Below are 15629 nucleotides of genomic sequence, written 5' to 3'. Positions count from 1 at the left end.
ACTGAGCATTTACAAGGTAAACTGATTTGTAAAACCAGTAAGTATAAGAGGCAGGATCTGAGTAAAGTAAACTAAAAAAACAAACAGACAATTTAGTACTTTAACCATTAATCCATGCTGCCTCTAGAAATGGACTAGAAAATCTCTAAGTTTTTTTCCAGAAATGACATTTTATTCCTGTGTAATTCACTCTTGGTTCAGGGTTTTTAGCCTGGTAGCTCTTCCTGCGGACAATCCATTTGCTGATTACTAAAGTTACCTCTACTTTTAGATGTATGCTGGTTTCTTCCTGCTTTAGTCAGATTGGCTTTAAGGGCTTCATCGTCTCTGGAAGTCATGAGCCCTTCATTGCCCTAAACCTCATTTCCAAGCCTTTCTCTGTAAGTTTGGACTCAGCAAAGACCCCCAAACCAATTCAACTTCTTTTCCTGTTAAAAATTAAGGGTCCTTAGTTGTAAGCAATATGTGTCTTCTTTCACAGTATGATGAACATGGAAATATGTCTTATATGATAATAGATGTACAACCTATCTCATAATAGCTGCCTTCTTAGGAAATGGGAGAACATGGACTTCAAAGCAGAAGAAAATAAATATTAAGAAATTGTATTAGCATGTAATCTGGAAAAAATAAAATCCATTTAAAAATTAGTGGTTTCTTTGTGCCTTCTATTACATTCCTCTTTTCAGTAAAAAAAAAAAAAAAAAAAAAAAAAAAAAAAAAAAAAAAGGACCCAACTTAGATAGCAGACATGTCATGAAAATAATGAATGTCACACCTTTCTGGACACAACCACCAGATCCAACCATTGCTCTCTATCCTCATGTTAATGACTCTTCTCAAATCTCCTGGCCTCTTCTTCTGCTTCTGCTTTTCCTCCCTGAAAAAGTAGACTCTCTAGAAACCAGTTTGATAAGAAAAAACACTTTTTGCCCATATCAGAAAAAAGGAAAGGAAAAATTAAAAAAAGAAAAGAAATGAAAGAGAAAAAGGAGCAGAAGAAAGACAAGAGAAAGCAAGGCAGGGGAAGAAAAAGGAAAAGGAAAAAGGAAGAATGTGAAAAGAAAACGAATTGCATTTTCTTTGATGAGGGGAAAGCATTTATATATAGCCTTCTAAATTCCAGCTATTGCATGAAATGCTTTACAATATTATCTCATTTTATCCTCACAACAATCAGGGGAGGTAAGTGCTATTATTTTATCCCTATTTTACTTTTGAGCAAACTGAGACTAACAGCTAGTAAGTATCCATGGCTGGATTCTAACTTGGGTCTTCCTTAGTGCTTTATGCTCTGTACCACTTAGTCAAGAACAATATCTTTGTTAAGGCAGCTAGTGGTAAGCTGGATAGAATGCTCGACTTGGAGTCAGGAGAATGTGAGTTCAAACCCTGCCTCAGATATTTCCTAGCAGTCTGACCTAGGGCAAGTCATTTTCCTACTCTAAGTCTCTATTCCCTTATCTATAAAATGGGGATAATAATAATATCTGCTTCATTGAGTTGTTGTAAGGCCCAAATAAGATAGTAAAAACAAAGTTTAATACAAATTTTATTATTATCTAACAATTTTTAGGAGAATCATATGAGGTAATATAAGTGAAGAATTTTGCAAGTATGAAAATTCTATATAAATGCTAACTATTATCAAAGTCCTGATATAAATTAGAGTTTCAGGGTTCTTGTGGTAGAGAAAAACTTGCCTTTCTGATGGGAGAGTCATCAGAAAGTAGGAGTCTTTTTCAAACCCCAAGCTATTGGGTTTTTTTGTTTGTTTGTTTTTTAAACCCTTACCTTTCATCTTGGAATCAATACTGTGTATTGGTTCCAATGCAGAAGAGCAGTAAGGGCTAGGCAATTGGGGTGAAGTGACTTACCCAGGGTCACACAGCTGGGAAGTGTCTGACGGCAGATTTGAACCTAGGACCTCCCATCTCTAGGCCAGCTCTCAGTCCACTGAACTAACCCGATACCTTTTCAAGCTATTGTTCTTGAGAAACCTGTAAAGCCTTTAGCCACACAATAGATTCAGATAACTTTTGATTGAGAACTCTAATAGTGCCTCCAAGTTCTTTTGTTATTAAATCAGAAAGACTCCCATAAACAGAATCCCATTCATCCAGAAGTGCTTTGACATTGACCCCAAAACTTTCCTGCACAAGAACCTAGTGCAATGTTTGGACCAAGAGCTAAGGAGTCAACTAACTTGTCTAAGAAAAGTCTAAATACCAAAGTATTCCATATTAAAAGTCAAATCTTACTTTTCTTCAGTTGATGAGCATGTATTTTATCCTCTCACACTTGGGATAATAAATAAGTAAACAACAAATAATTAAATAATTAAATAAGATAAATAAAATACTTGTAACAAATGTGCATAGTTAAACAAAACAAATTTCCACATTGGCTATGACCAAAACTATATGTTTCATTCCATATTGAATCCATAATCTCTCTCAGGATGTTGGTAGCTTCCTTAATCATCAGAACTTTGGAGTCATATTTAATCATTATATTATCATTATTCTTAAGTCAATGAAAATTGTTCCTTTTTTTGATGTTTTTTATTTATTGAATCATTTGTTCTCTGAGTTCTGCTCACTTCATTCTGCATCATTTCACATATCTCCTTAGTTTCCTGGAAATCAGATCCTTTATTATTTCTTATGGCATAAGTAGCATTCTAGTATATTCATATAACATAATTGGTTCACTCATTCCCCAACTGATAGGCAGATTCAGAATCTAGGTCTTTGACACCACAAAGAATTACTATAACTATTTTTGTTCACATTGTCTTTTGCCTTTTTCTTTGATAGCCATAGATTTAGAACTGGGAAGAACCTAAGAAGCCATTTTGTTTCCATTGATGAAAACATTGGCCCAGAAAGTTTAAGTGATGCTACCTATGGTGATACAGATAATTAGTAGCAGAGGCAGGATTTTAGCCCATTTCCTCTGACTCTAAAAACAGTATTTTCTTTATTGTATTATAAGGGAGAAGATCATTATTCAAATGTTGATTTCTTGTGTGTGGCCAATATATTAAAAAGTTGTTGAGATCAACAGCAATAAAGATCCACTTTATTTACATGTGGAGTGAGCAATCATCTATGTTAAGGGACAAAAGAAGACCTATGTGCCCTCAAATCTCCTGTCCCACCTGATACAGTGGTCCATTCCATTGTTAAATAGCTATTGATTTGGGCTAAGGTATTATAATCCTACCTTTTTTTTTTAACCCATGTCTTCTGTTTTAGTATCAATTCTAAAACAGAAGAGGACAAGGCTGGATAATTAGGGTTATGTGACTTATCTAAAGTCACACAGCTAGTGTCTGAGACCAAATTTGAACCCAGATCCTTCCAACTCCAGGAGTGGTGCTTTATCCACTGTGCTACCTAGTTGTCCCCTGTCATCATACTTTAAAAAAAGTATCTTATGAATGCAATGTTGTAATAAGAAGTAATTAATAGCTCAGTATGAATTTACATACCTATTGCTTTCTTCTAGACAGTTAGGAATATAGTATTTAAGAAATAATATTGATAGGAAAGGAAGAAGGGAAGATAATTTGTGTGTATTGAATATGCCCAGGGAGGAGAGAAATATTTGACCTTAAAAAGTTAACATATACACATGTATATAAGTTATATATGAATAAGTAAGCTTGTGCATGTATATATACATAGACATGCATGTGTGTATACAAACATGTACATGTATGCATACATATATCTGCACACATATATAATACATACAATAGAGAGAGACAGAAAGACAGAGAGAGACAAAGGATGGGAGAAGAGGGTTCTAGGCTTCCACTGGGGCATTAAGCTGTCCTCAGGATCTTTACCATAGCAAGTAGCATTTGGTTTGAGATTTGAAGCATGACACACTTGCTTTGCACAATATGAGATCTATTCTGCTTTAAATTGTCATACAAATATTTTATGGCACTTTGTTTAGTTTCATTCCCATACCACTGCCACAAGTGCCAGGAAGAAGAACAAACCAATGGGAAACAGGTGAAAAGAAAGCTTGGTGGTGATATTTTCGGTCATGCAAACAAATAATGAATGTCAAGTTCAAAATGAGAAGAGACAGCAGATCATCTAATCCAAATTCCTCCTTTTCCAAATGAGGAAACTGAGGCCCAGGAACTTGTCCAAGGTCACAGAGATAGAAGTAATGGAGGCAAGATTTGGACCCAGACCCTTTTACTCCAGAGCCTACTACCTCTTCCCACTGTTTCATATTCAATCAGGATTCTGCAACCATATTGATGAAGTCACAGATTCTTAATAAAGTATAATAAATATAGTAACAGTACAAATAAAAGAGTAATAAAGAAAATTTAGTAAAATGGCAATAAATGCCTAGATTGCTGCCTGTAGGATCTAGAAGGGGGCTTAGAGATAATCTAGTCAAATTCCTTTATTTTACAGATGAGAATATTGGACCAGAGAAGACAAATGATTACCCAGGTCACACAGACAATTGGTGATAGAAATAGGCTTCTACTGCAGGATTCATGACTCGCAATCTGGGGCTCTTTCCATTGTACTATGGCTCATCTTTAACCTCTTCATTGTGCTTTCCAATTGGGATGTCAACTTGATGCCAGTTCTTCAGTGGTTTTTATGATGTGGATGCCTTTGGGATGTGAAAGAAGACCTGAAATTTTCTTCACACAGGCCAGCAGGCGGCAACCAAATGGTAGCAATTTCTAGCCACTTCCAAATTGGCTCAAATTCAGACCACAGTAGATGACATGTCCCAAATGACCAATTCTACAAGTTGGTTTGCTTTTTTGTCTAAAATGACAGATCATTCAAGCCCATCGGAGGCCTTAGAGGATAAAAGTCCTATAGCAGTTAGTAGTGCACGATCAGAATATTGCTTTAGCTCCACCAGGCATGCTGAGCACAACACAAAAGACTGACCTCAGAAAATGAAATTACCTCAATGCTTCAGTGAAGAGATTTCATTTTTATAAGGAATCTACAATCTCCTCAATATGTAAATTTCCTTCAACAATAAAGCTCACAACATACACACACAAATACACTCATAGACACAATTACTAGAATAGTGAATTTAAGATAGATCTTTGTTTTAGGGAGAAATTTTGGGTCATTAAAAGAATTATGCAATTTCCCAAAACCAATATAGCTTGCTGTCAATCTGATCAATTTGGGACTCAACTTAATGTCCATTTCCAGTGTTTCTCCAAATGAGCTCTATGGGTAATCTATTCAACTGTGTAACATAGTTTAAACATTCTTCTTCTAGTTGTTTTAACCTGTGTGGATTAGAGGCTCTACAGTGTTGCAGGGCTTAATATAATAAGCAAAACAACATGGGGGTGACTTCACCACTTATGGAGAACCCCTCTTTTATTTGGACACTATGCTAGCTATCATCTAGGACAATAGCAAACTCCTTCAGAAAGCACACAACTTCTTATTTTCAGTTGGATGTTATTACTCGGAAGGTTTTCAAACAAACACCATGCATTTGCTAATCTTTCAAAGACATTGGTACGATTTTGATGCAAACATGAGAAATGCTCCATTGGAGGTGCCATTTAGCTCTCCTAGATCAAATTTTTAAAAAGTTATCAATCAACACAGTACAATTTTAAAAAATTAATTTAATTTAATATTATTTTATTTCATTATTATTGGTTTTTAATAAAAAACCCTTACCTTCCATCTTGGAGTCAATACTGTGTATTGGCTCCAAGGCAGAAGAGTGGTAAGGGCTAGGCAATGGGGGTCAAGTGATTTGCCCATGGTCGCATGGCTGGGAAGTGTCTGAGGTCAAATTTGAACCCAGGACCTCCCATCTTTAGGCCTTACACAGTACACTTTTAACTTCACTAATTCTTTCAATCGCCATAAAATAGCATATACAAAAACCTCCTTGATCCTTTCTCATACATTGTTTAAGGATATCCTTAATACATATGGAGGCTATTCTCATAAGAATTTTATAGAGAGGTGGATTAGTAAAGGTGTGGGTAAGCAATTATCTTATTCTCTCTATTATATTTTAATACTAATATTATAAGATTGAGTTTAAGCCTTTGTATAGTCCTCCCTTTCAGAGACCTTGTGAATTACTATCTCATCATCTTAAAAATTATTTCAGGGCGCAGCAGGGTAGCTCAGTGGATTGAGAGCCAGGCCTAGAGACGGGAGGTCCTAGGTTCAAATCTGGCTTCAGACACTTCCCAGCTGTGTGACCCTGGGCAAGTCACTTGACCCCCATTGCGTACCCTTACCACTCTTCTGCCTTGGAGCCAATACACAGTATTGACTCCAAGACGGAAGATAAGGGTTTAAAAAAAATTATTTCATTTTCCATTGGAGAATGTCCTTCGATTGGGGAATGGTTGAACAAATTGTGGTAGCTGTTGGTGATGGAATACTATTGTGCTCAGAGGAATAAGGAACTGGAGGAATTCCATGCGAACTGGAATGACCTCCAGGAATTGAAGCAGAGTGAAAGGAGCAGATCCAGGAGAACATTGTACACAGAGACTGATGCACTGTGGTACAATTGAACATAATGTACTTCTCTACAAGCAGCAATACAAGGATCCAGAGCAAGGCTGAGGGTCTTATAAGAAAGAAAACTAGCCACATTCAGAGGAAGAACTGTGGGAGGAGAAACAAAGAAGAAAAACAACTGCTTGAACACATGAGCTGGGATGTAGGCACTAAATGATAACTCTAGTCCAACTATCAATAATATGGAATTAGGTCTTGATCAATGATACTGCAAAATCCAGTGGAATTGTGTGTCAGCTAAGGGGAGTTTGGGGGAGAAGGAAAGAACATGAAATATGTAACTATGGGAAAATATTCAAAATAAAATTTTTTAAAATTATTTCATTTTCCACATAGAACTTGCATTTTGTCAAAGGTTATTTGCCATCTTTGTTTTCTTAAGGACTTTTACCATTTTTTCACACAACACACGAGGGCTGTGATGTTAGAATGCAAATGTAGTGGTGCCATAGTTTGTGATAGTGAAAAGAATTTATTATACAAATCTTTAAATATCTTTGAATTTTTCATCAGTCTGTTGGCTTCCTTCCTGTTTCACCTTGATTTCCTGCTAAATTTCATTTAAATTTTTATATCTACCAGTTCTTGCTGTTTGATGTTACACTTCTCTCATACTTTCCACTGCCCATTTTTCTCTAAGACATTAAATACTTAATAAAATGCTAAAGAATCTCCATCTGGAAAAATTCCAAGTGTTAACTGATTGATGGGGAAATTCCAGGTTCTTTTTTTCCCTAGGTGTCCTCCTTATAGAAATTGATCTATATATGGAATAAAGTTCTTTGGGAATTGGTGTTCAACAGTTTCTCATTTTTGAGAAATTTTGACAGCACATTTAAACAGAACAGGTTGAAGTGTTTTCAAAATGTATACCATAGAGTTCCAGGTTAAGATGGCGGCAGAGTAAAAGGTAGCTGCTTAATCTCTCCTAAGTATAGGACTCCTCAAGGGGACATAAAAACAAATCCAGATGAACTAAGGGACCCCACAACAGGGTGCAGCATTGAAGGTACGTGGAATCGGGGCACTTCCACGCTATAAAGGGGAGAAACAGCTCTCACTAGAGTACGAGCGGAGGAAGCCCCTCCCCCAATTATATGACAATAAATATAACAATTTAGGAGATATGGATGAATATTCACAAAAATATAAATTGCCTAGATTAACAGCAGAAGAAATAGAATACCTAAATAATCCCATATCAGAAAAAGAAATTGAACAAGCTATCAAAGAACTCCCTAAGAAAAAATCGCCAGGGCATGATGGATTCACAAGTGAATTCTATGAGATATTCAAAGAGCAACTAATCCCAATGCTATACAAACTATTTGATATGATAAACAAAGAAGGAGTCCTACCAAATTCCTTTTATGACACAAATATGGTACTGATTCCAAAGCCAGGTAGATCAAAAACAGAGAAAGAAAACTACAGATCAATCTCCCTAATGAATATAGATGCAAAAATCTTAAATAGAATACTAGCAAAGAGATTCCAGCATGTAATTAAGAAGATCATCCACCATGATCAGGTGGGATTTACACCAGGAATACAAGGAGGGTTCAACATTAGGAAAACCATCCACATAATTGACCATATCATCAGTCTAACAAACAAAAAACACATGATTGTCTCAATAGATGCTGAAAAAGCCTTGGACAAAATACAGCAACCATTCCTATTGAAAACACTGAAAAGTATAGGAATAGAAGGACCTTTCCTAAAAATAATACCTAAAAACCATCAATAAGCATCATATGCAAAGGGGATAAATTAGATGCCTTCCCAATAAGATCAGGAGTGAAACAAGGATGCCCATTATCACCTCTATTATTCAACATAGTACTAGAACCACTAGCAATAGCAATTAGAGAAGAAAAAGAAATTGAAGGTATCAAAATAAGCAATGAGGAAAGATGATATGATTGTCTACTTAAAAAATCCTAGAGAATCAACTAAGAAGCTGGTAGAAATAATCAACAACATTAGTAAAGTTGCAGGATACAAAATAAATGCACATAAATCATCAGCATTTCTATATAGAGCAGCAAGAGGTAGAAAGAGAAACACCATTTAAAATCACCCTAGACAATATAAAATACTTAGGAATCTATCTACCAAAACAAACAGCAATTATACGAAAACAATTACAAAACACTTTCCAAAAAATAAAACTGGATCTAAACAATTGGAAAAACATTGATTGCTCATGGGTAGGATGAGCTAACATAATAAAAATGACCATTCTACCCAAATTAATTTATCTATTTAGCACCATACCTATCAAATTACCAAAAAACCTCTTTACTGAATTAGGAAAAGCTATAACAAATTTCATTTGGAATAACAAAAGATCAAAAATATCAAGGGAAATAATGAAAAAAATGTGAAGGAAGAGGGGCTAGCAGTACCAGATATTAAACTATACTATAAAGCAGCAGTCATCAAAACAATGTGGTACTGGCTAAGAGCCAGAAGGGAGGATCAGTGGAATAGACTTGGGGTAAATGACATCAGCAAGATAGTGTATGATAAACCCAAAGAGCCCAACTTTTGGTACATGAATCCACTATTTGACAAAAACTGCTGGGAAATTTGGAAAACAATATGGGAGATATTAGGTTTAGATCAACATCTCACACCCTACACCAAGATAAATTCAGAAAGGGTGAATGACTTGAATATAAAGAGGGAAACTATAAATAAGTTAAGTGAACACAGAATAGTATACTTGTCAGATCTCTGGGAAAGGAAAGATTTTAAAACCAAGCAAGAGTTAGAGAAAATTACAAAATGTAATTTAAATGGTTTTGATTATATTAAACTAAAAAGCTTTTGTACAAACAAAAATAATGTAGCCAAAATCAGAAGGGAAACAACAAATTGGGAAAAAATCTTTATAACAAAAAACTCGGACAAGGGTCTAATTACTCAAATACACAAGGATTTAAATCAATTGTATAAAAAATCAAGCCATTCCCAATTGATAAATGGGCAAGAGACATGAATAGGCAATTTTCAGATAAAGAAATCAAAAGTATCAATAAGCACATGAGAAAGTGTTCTAAATCTCTAATAATTAGAGAAATGCAAATCAAAACAACTGAGGTATCACCTCACACCTAGCAGATTGGCTAAAATGAAAGAAGGGGAGAGTAATGAATGCTGGACGGAATGTGGAAAAATTGGGACATTAATACATTGCTGGTGGAGTTGTGAACTGATCCAACCATTCTGGCTGGCAATTTGGAACTATGCTCAAAGGGCTATAAAAAAATGCCTGCCCTTTGATCCAGCCATACCATTGTTGGGTTTGTACCCCAAAGAGATCATAGTTAAACAGACTTGTATGAAAATATTTATAGCTGCGCTTTTTGTGGTGGCAAAAAACTGGAAAGCAAGGGTATGTCCTTCAATTGGGGAATGGCTGAACAAATTGTGGCATATGCTGGTGATGGAATACTATTGTGCTCAAAGGAATAACAAACTAGAGGAATTCCAGGTGAACTGGAATGACCTCCAGGAACTGATGCAGAGCAAAAGCAGAGCCAGAAGAACACTGTACACAGAGACTATGGTAAAATCGAATGCAATGGATGTCTGTACCAGCAGCAATGCAATGACACAGGACAGCTCTGAGGGATTTATGGTAAAGAACGCTACCCACATTCAGAGGAAGAACTGCAGGAGAGGAAACATATAAGAAAAAAATAATTGCTTGAACACATGGGTTGAGGCAGACATGACTGGGGATGTAGACTCGAAACTACCACACCAATGCAACTATCAACAATTTGGAAATAGGTCTTGATCAATGACACATGTTAAAACCAGTGGAAATGTACATTGGCCATGGGTGGGGAGAGTGCGGGGGGGTGAAGGGGAAAGTAGGAGCATGAATCATGTAACCATGTTAAAAATGAATATTAATAAATGTTTAAAATATATATACCATATTTTCCTCTTATTTTTATTAGAGTAACAAGCATAACTGGAAGAGGTAGTGAAGAACACGTAGTATAACATTCTATAATGTTATTTATAATACATAAATTTATTTATATATATATAAATAATATAAAAAATAATAAATAAAAGGAAGAAAATTGCTCATGATATATTGATGTAAAACATCTTTGCAGCTTCAGGACCTTCTTGTTTCTTATTTCTGAATCATATTTACCTATACATTTTCCTATTCTTCCCTAGGCCAACCTTTGCATTCAAATTTTAGGATAGTCAAGGATAGAATGGTATAATTTGGAAGGCATTAATGTCTTCCTCATAGAATTTCTCTGGCCTCTCAACTTTGAAATATAGATATTAGTTAATAAACTGAAATTGTTGTCAGCATTCTATTTATAAATTCATATCTGGAGCATTGAAATATGAGATAACCACATGTCCCATGACATGTTTTATAATGCTTTCAATGCAAGGAAAAATACAACCTCTTCTGCTCCTTTAATTTGCCTTTCCAGGGAGGTCCTGTGAGCCATCATAAAATTTAGCTGCAGTTCCTTCTCATTTTTTGTTTTAGTTTATGATTTGACTATCAAGAAGATTTGATTCAGTTCCTCCAGTTGTGGGTCAGTTCATTGATCACTTGATAAAGATCTCACATTTAAATAGTACCAACAATTAATTTAAGTGTTGGTACTAATTAACTCAGTTAATGTAACTGAAATAACTATGAGAAAGCAGGCTCTGATTTCTTTTTTATTTAACCAGGAGGAAAAACCACAAGCCGGTACTGACTTCTCTAGTGGCAAAACCATTCCTATTTGCATGGAAGTCAGAAGCATGATGGATAAAATGGGACAGAGGGATAGTATGAAGGGGGGAGGTTAAATAAGCACCTTCAAATGATATCACAGCTCTTTTTTCATTTTTGGGGTTACCTAGTCAGGTATATATTTAAAGATAAAAGAAACTTTAGAAATAAAATATATTCATGATCATAAATTAGATGATAATTAAACTAAGAGACTCAAGAAATATAGTAGAAGAATCAAATAGTTCAATTCACAGAAGACTATGCCAAAGATGAGCACAATCACATCATTAGAAGACAATGACAGCTTTGTAGCATTGAGAGTGTGAATTTCCTTTCCATGAATGTGTTCTCTACATTTGTACTTTCCATATGGATACACTGATCACATGTGTACCTACGTGTGGAAAATTCATACATATTATACCGATGTAGGTCTACTCTTGCCACCAAGGCTAGGTTTAATTGTGGGAGTGAATTCAAGGTTTACAGGAGAGTGGTCTGTTATTTCTTCTGACATTTTAAATCTTCTTAAATGGCTTTGTTTTAAACTGTTTGTCTTTTATCTTAAAACTATAAGTACATTGGTGGTAGGTATTTGTCAGGCTATATAGTTTGGCAAAGATTCTTGCATCCAGAGCAATGGTTGGCAACCTTTTTGGCCGTGAGAGTCATAAACGCCTGTGGAAGGAGGAGAATGGAGGCAGAAGGCGCTGGAATATGTGGCAGGGGCTGAAGGGCCCCCTGGGGCACATCCTGGGGCTCTGCCTGGACTGGCCTGTCAGGAGGTGGAGCCAGATATGGCTAGAGAACCACACATAGCCGACCCCTGATCTAGAGTATCTAGAACCTAGAGTAGTCAACTAGAGAACTGTTTGGGAACTAGGGTTGGGGTGGTAATGGATAGGCAATTCAGATAGTCTAAAAATTCTGTTATACTTAGCATCCTGCCAGTTGGCCATCATGACTGCAGAAGCAAACAAGGACTTCATAAGATTGAGGGCCATTTTACATTATTTTTTTTCTTAGGGATTACCCCAGCCAAAGAATTCATCACCAAATGGCCAGCTGACTGGTGATAAGCCTTTCTTTGTTTAGCAGTTATAGTCTACTGCCACGACAATATTTTAAGTGTACCCAGCAAGGTGGAACATGCCAAAACTTGTGGTCTACTAACACAACCTTCAAGAGCCCAGTAATACTTCCACACCTTTATGAGTCACCAAAAAGGGACTTTGCGGAGAATAAAATTAACCTCAACTCTATCAGGTTGGTTAACCTCTCATCCATGACTCTATTTATTCAATAAATATTTAACAAGCACCTACCACAGAGAGAACAAAGCATTAAGTTATTCATGCCTGGACTCTCTATCTGAACTAAACCTCTTTATCTTCCCTTGTCACATAGTCACACTAAAGAATTCTCCACCTTGACACTCTCCCCACCTGACATGACTTCTTTCCCAGAACCACCATTTTAAGGACTCCAACTTTCTTAGATTCAATGGTAACATCCTTGAGACAAGAACTATCTTTTGCCTTTTTGTAACCCCAGAACTTAGCATAGTGCCCAGCACACACAAAAGGTTCTTAATAAAGGTTTATTCATTGATTGATCTCACCCCTGGACTTTCCAGATTCCTCCTTTTCTTCTCCTTCTACATTACCCCTCTCGATTCTCCTTCCCCTTTTGGTTCTTTTTTTGAGGAGGGGAGGGATATCTTTGCCCATGTGAAAGCAAGAACCTTGATGGTACAGGTTGTTTTGCTTGCTTCTATTTGTATTACCAGTGATTAGTATAAGGCCTGGTACATAAGTAAATACTTAATAAATACTTAATAAATACTAGCTCTAAGTACTATGTGGAGCAGCTAGGTGGCACAGTGAATAAAAAGCCAGGTCTGAAATCAGGAAGACTCATTTTAATAGTTCAAATCTGGCCCCAGACACTTACTAACTGGGTGACCCTAAGCTAATCTCTTAGTCATGTTTACCTCAGTTTCTTCATTTGTGAAAATATTTGTAGAAGGAAATGGCAAACAACTTTAGTATCTTTGCCAAGAAAACCAGTTAGATATGACTGAAATGACTGAACAACAACCAGAGTTCTGTGTACTTATTCCAACCATATTCTGACTAGTTCTGGCACTATGCAAAGAGTTCCTGTCTCAGAAATCAGGTATCTCAGCATAGAGTATTGCTTATTTATTTATTTGTTTATTGATTGATTGTTAGTATAGTTAAAAGAACTTTGTACTACAAATCAGAAGATCTGGGTTCTAGTTCCTTCCATTTACAAGCTACATTACTTTAAGCAAGTCAGTTCACTTTTAAACTTCTTTGGCCACACCTATAAAATTGGAATCACACTGTCTCTGAGTTCTAAGAGGTCCCAGGGACCAGCACATGACTGAGCAAGGATCCCCCCTATAACACATTCAACAGTTGATCACGGATCTTGCATTTTCTTGAAGAGTTCTTTTGAGTTTGAAACCACCAACTCCTTCAGGCAACCCATATACTTTAATTATATAAGACTGATATTTTTTGTTCTTACATCAAACTTAAATGAGCTTTTTAACTTCTACATTCTTATTTCTGCCCTCTGCAGAAAAGAAATATAAAGCAATTCCTTTTGCCACATAATACCTCTTTAAATAGTTGACAATACCTACCTGAACCCATTATCTTTTTACTTCTGGCTAAACACCCTCAGTTCCTGCAACTTTATATAGTCTATCCCTTGTACGTATTTATTTTAGACTTGCTCTCTTTGAATAGAATGTAAACTGTTTGAGTATAAATACTATTGCAGTTCTGGGTTTCTATTTCCAGCACCTAATACACAATCTGGAACATAGTGAGCACTTAACTAGATGTATATTATTGACTGATGAGCTCCTTCTTTTGAAACCTTAGTCAACCAACTTCCCAGTCTTATTCTGAAGATCCTGTAAAACAATGAGAAAGTTCTTTGTAGACCAAATAGTGCCATGCAAGTGTAATGAATTGTTACTGCTACTGATGCTCCGTATCTGTTAGCAGACCCTTTCCTATCATCTGCCCATCCTACACACTTTTGCCTCAATCCCAAACGCAGTGGTGTTTAAAAACTGACTCTCAAAAACAAACAAAAAACAAACTACCAACACACAAACATGCTTTTCAATTTAATCTGTATTGTTAACATTATCTTTTTTCTCCATTACTTTCTTTCATCTAAAAAATCAGCAAAACAATATAAATCAAGGCATGATATGAAGGGTTTGTCAGTTTCTGAGGTGTGAATACCCACTCTGAAAATTTAATAATCAGTTCTCCTAAACTGTTGAGAATTGGCTCCAGCATACCCCTTTCTGCCTTGCTCTGTTCTCCATTGCTTACTCTTGGCATTCATATTCATGAAATCATTAAATCTCAGAATTGAAAATGCTCTTTCATTTTACAGATGAAGAAACTGAGTCCAGAGAAGTATAGTGGCTTGCCTAAAGTAACTAACTTTATTTATTTAAAATCTTTATTTTCCATACTGTGTTTTTTTTTCCATACTTTATTTTCCAAGGCACAAGTGCAGCAAATGCTAGGCAATGGGGATCAAGTGACTTGCCCAAGGTCACACAGCTAGAAAGTGTCTGAGGCCAGATTTGGAGCAACAAACCTCCTGTCTCTAGGCCTGGCTCTCAATCCACACAGCCCCCAAGTAACTAACTTTAAAAACAAGTTAGTGACCAACTTGAGAATACAACTTCCATCTTCTTTCTCCTAGTCTAGCATCTTTTCCAGTATACCATGCCATCTCCCTAGTATCACATCTGCCCATCCTGTTAGTCACTGTCTCTGGTATCTAAGGCCAGCTCAGTCCTCGCTCTGTCTTGTGGTCACATCCATCTGCTCCCCCATCCACACCCCTTCTTCCCCAACACCCCAGAGCTGGCAATGGAGCAATGAGCCCTAACTCTCTCCAGAAACCTTCAGCCAGGGTCATTGCCGTTTCATATCCCTGCAGAAAACCTTCATTTAATTTTGTTACAGATGAAAAAGCCACGTATACAATATATCTATATATCATTTTAAATGGCAACATACAAAAAGTACAGAGATGAACTTTTGCATTCTCTTTCTGCTATTGAATCCATTCCAATATCAGTGGAAGAAAAGCCAAGGACCCTTGGATGATGGGCACCATGGCGTTTGGGGAAAGCTCCTCTTCTCCAGTCCTGTGAAGGAAGTCCAAGGTTGCACAGCGCTGTCCTAAGCTTGGTGCTGTTCCCACAG

This window comes from Gracilinanus agilis, chromosome 3 (genome assembly GCF_016433145.1).
Source record: "Gracilinanus agilis isolate LMUSP501 chromosome 3, AgileGrace, whole genome shotgun sequence".
Taxonomy (NCBI): Eukaryota; Metazoa; Chordata; class Mammalia; order Didelphimorphia; family Didelphidae; genus Gracilinanus; species Gracilinanus agilis.
The sequence above is the reverse complement of the archived record's forward strand: the minus strand, read 5'-3'. Positions refer to the sequence as shown.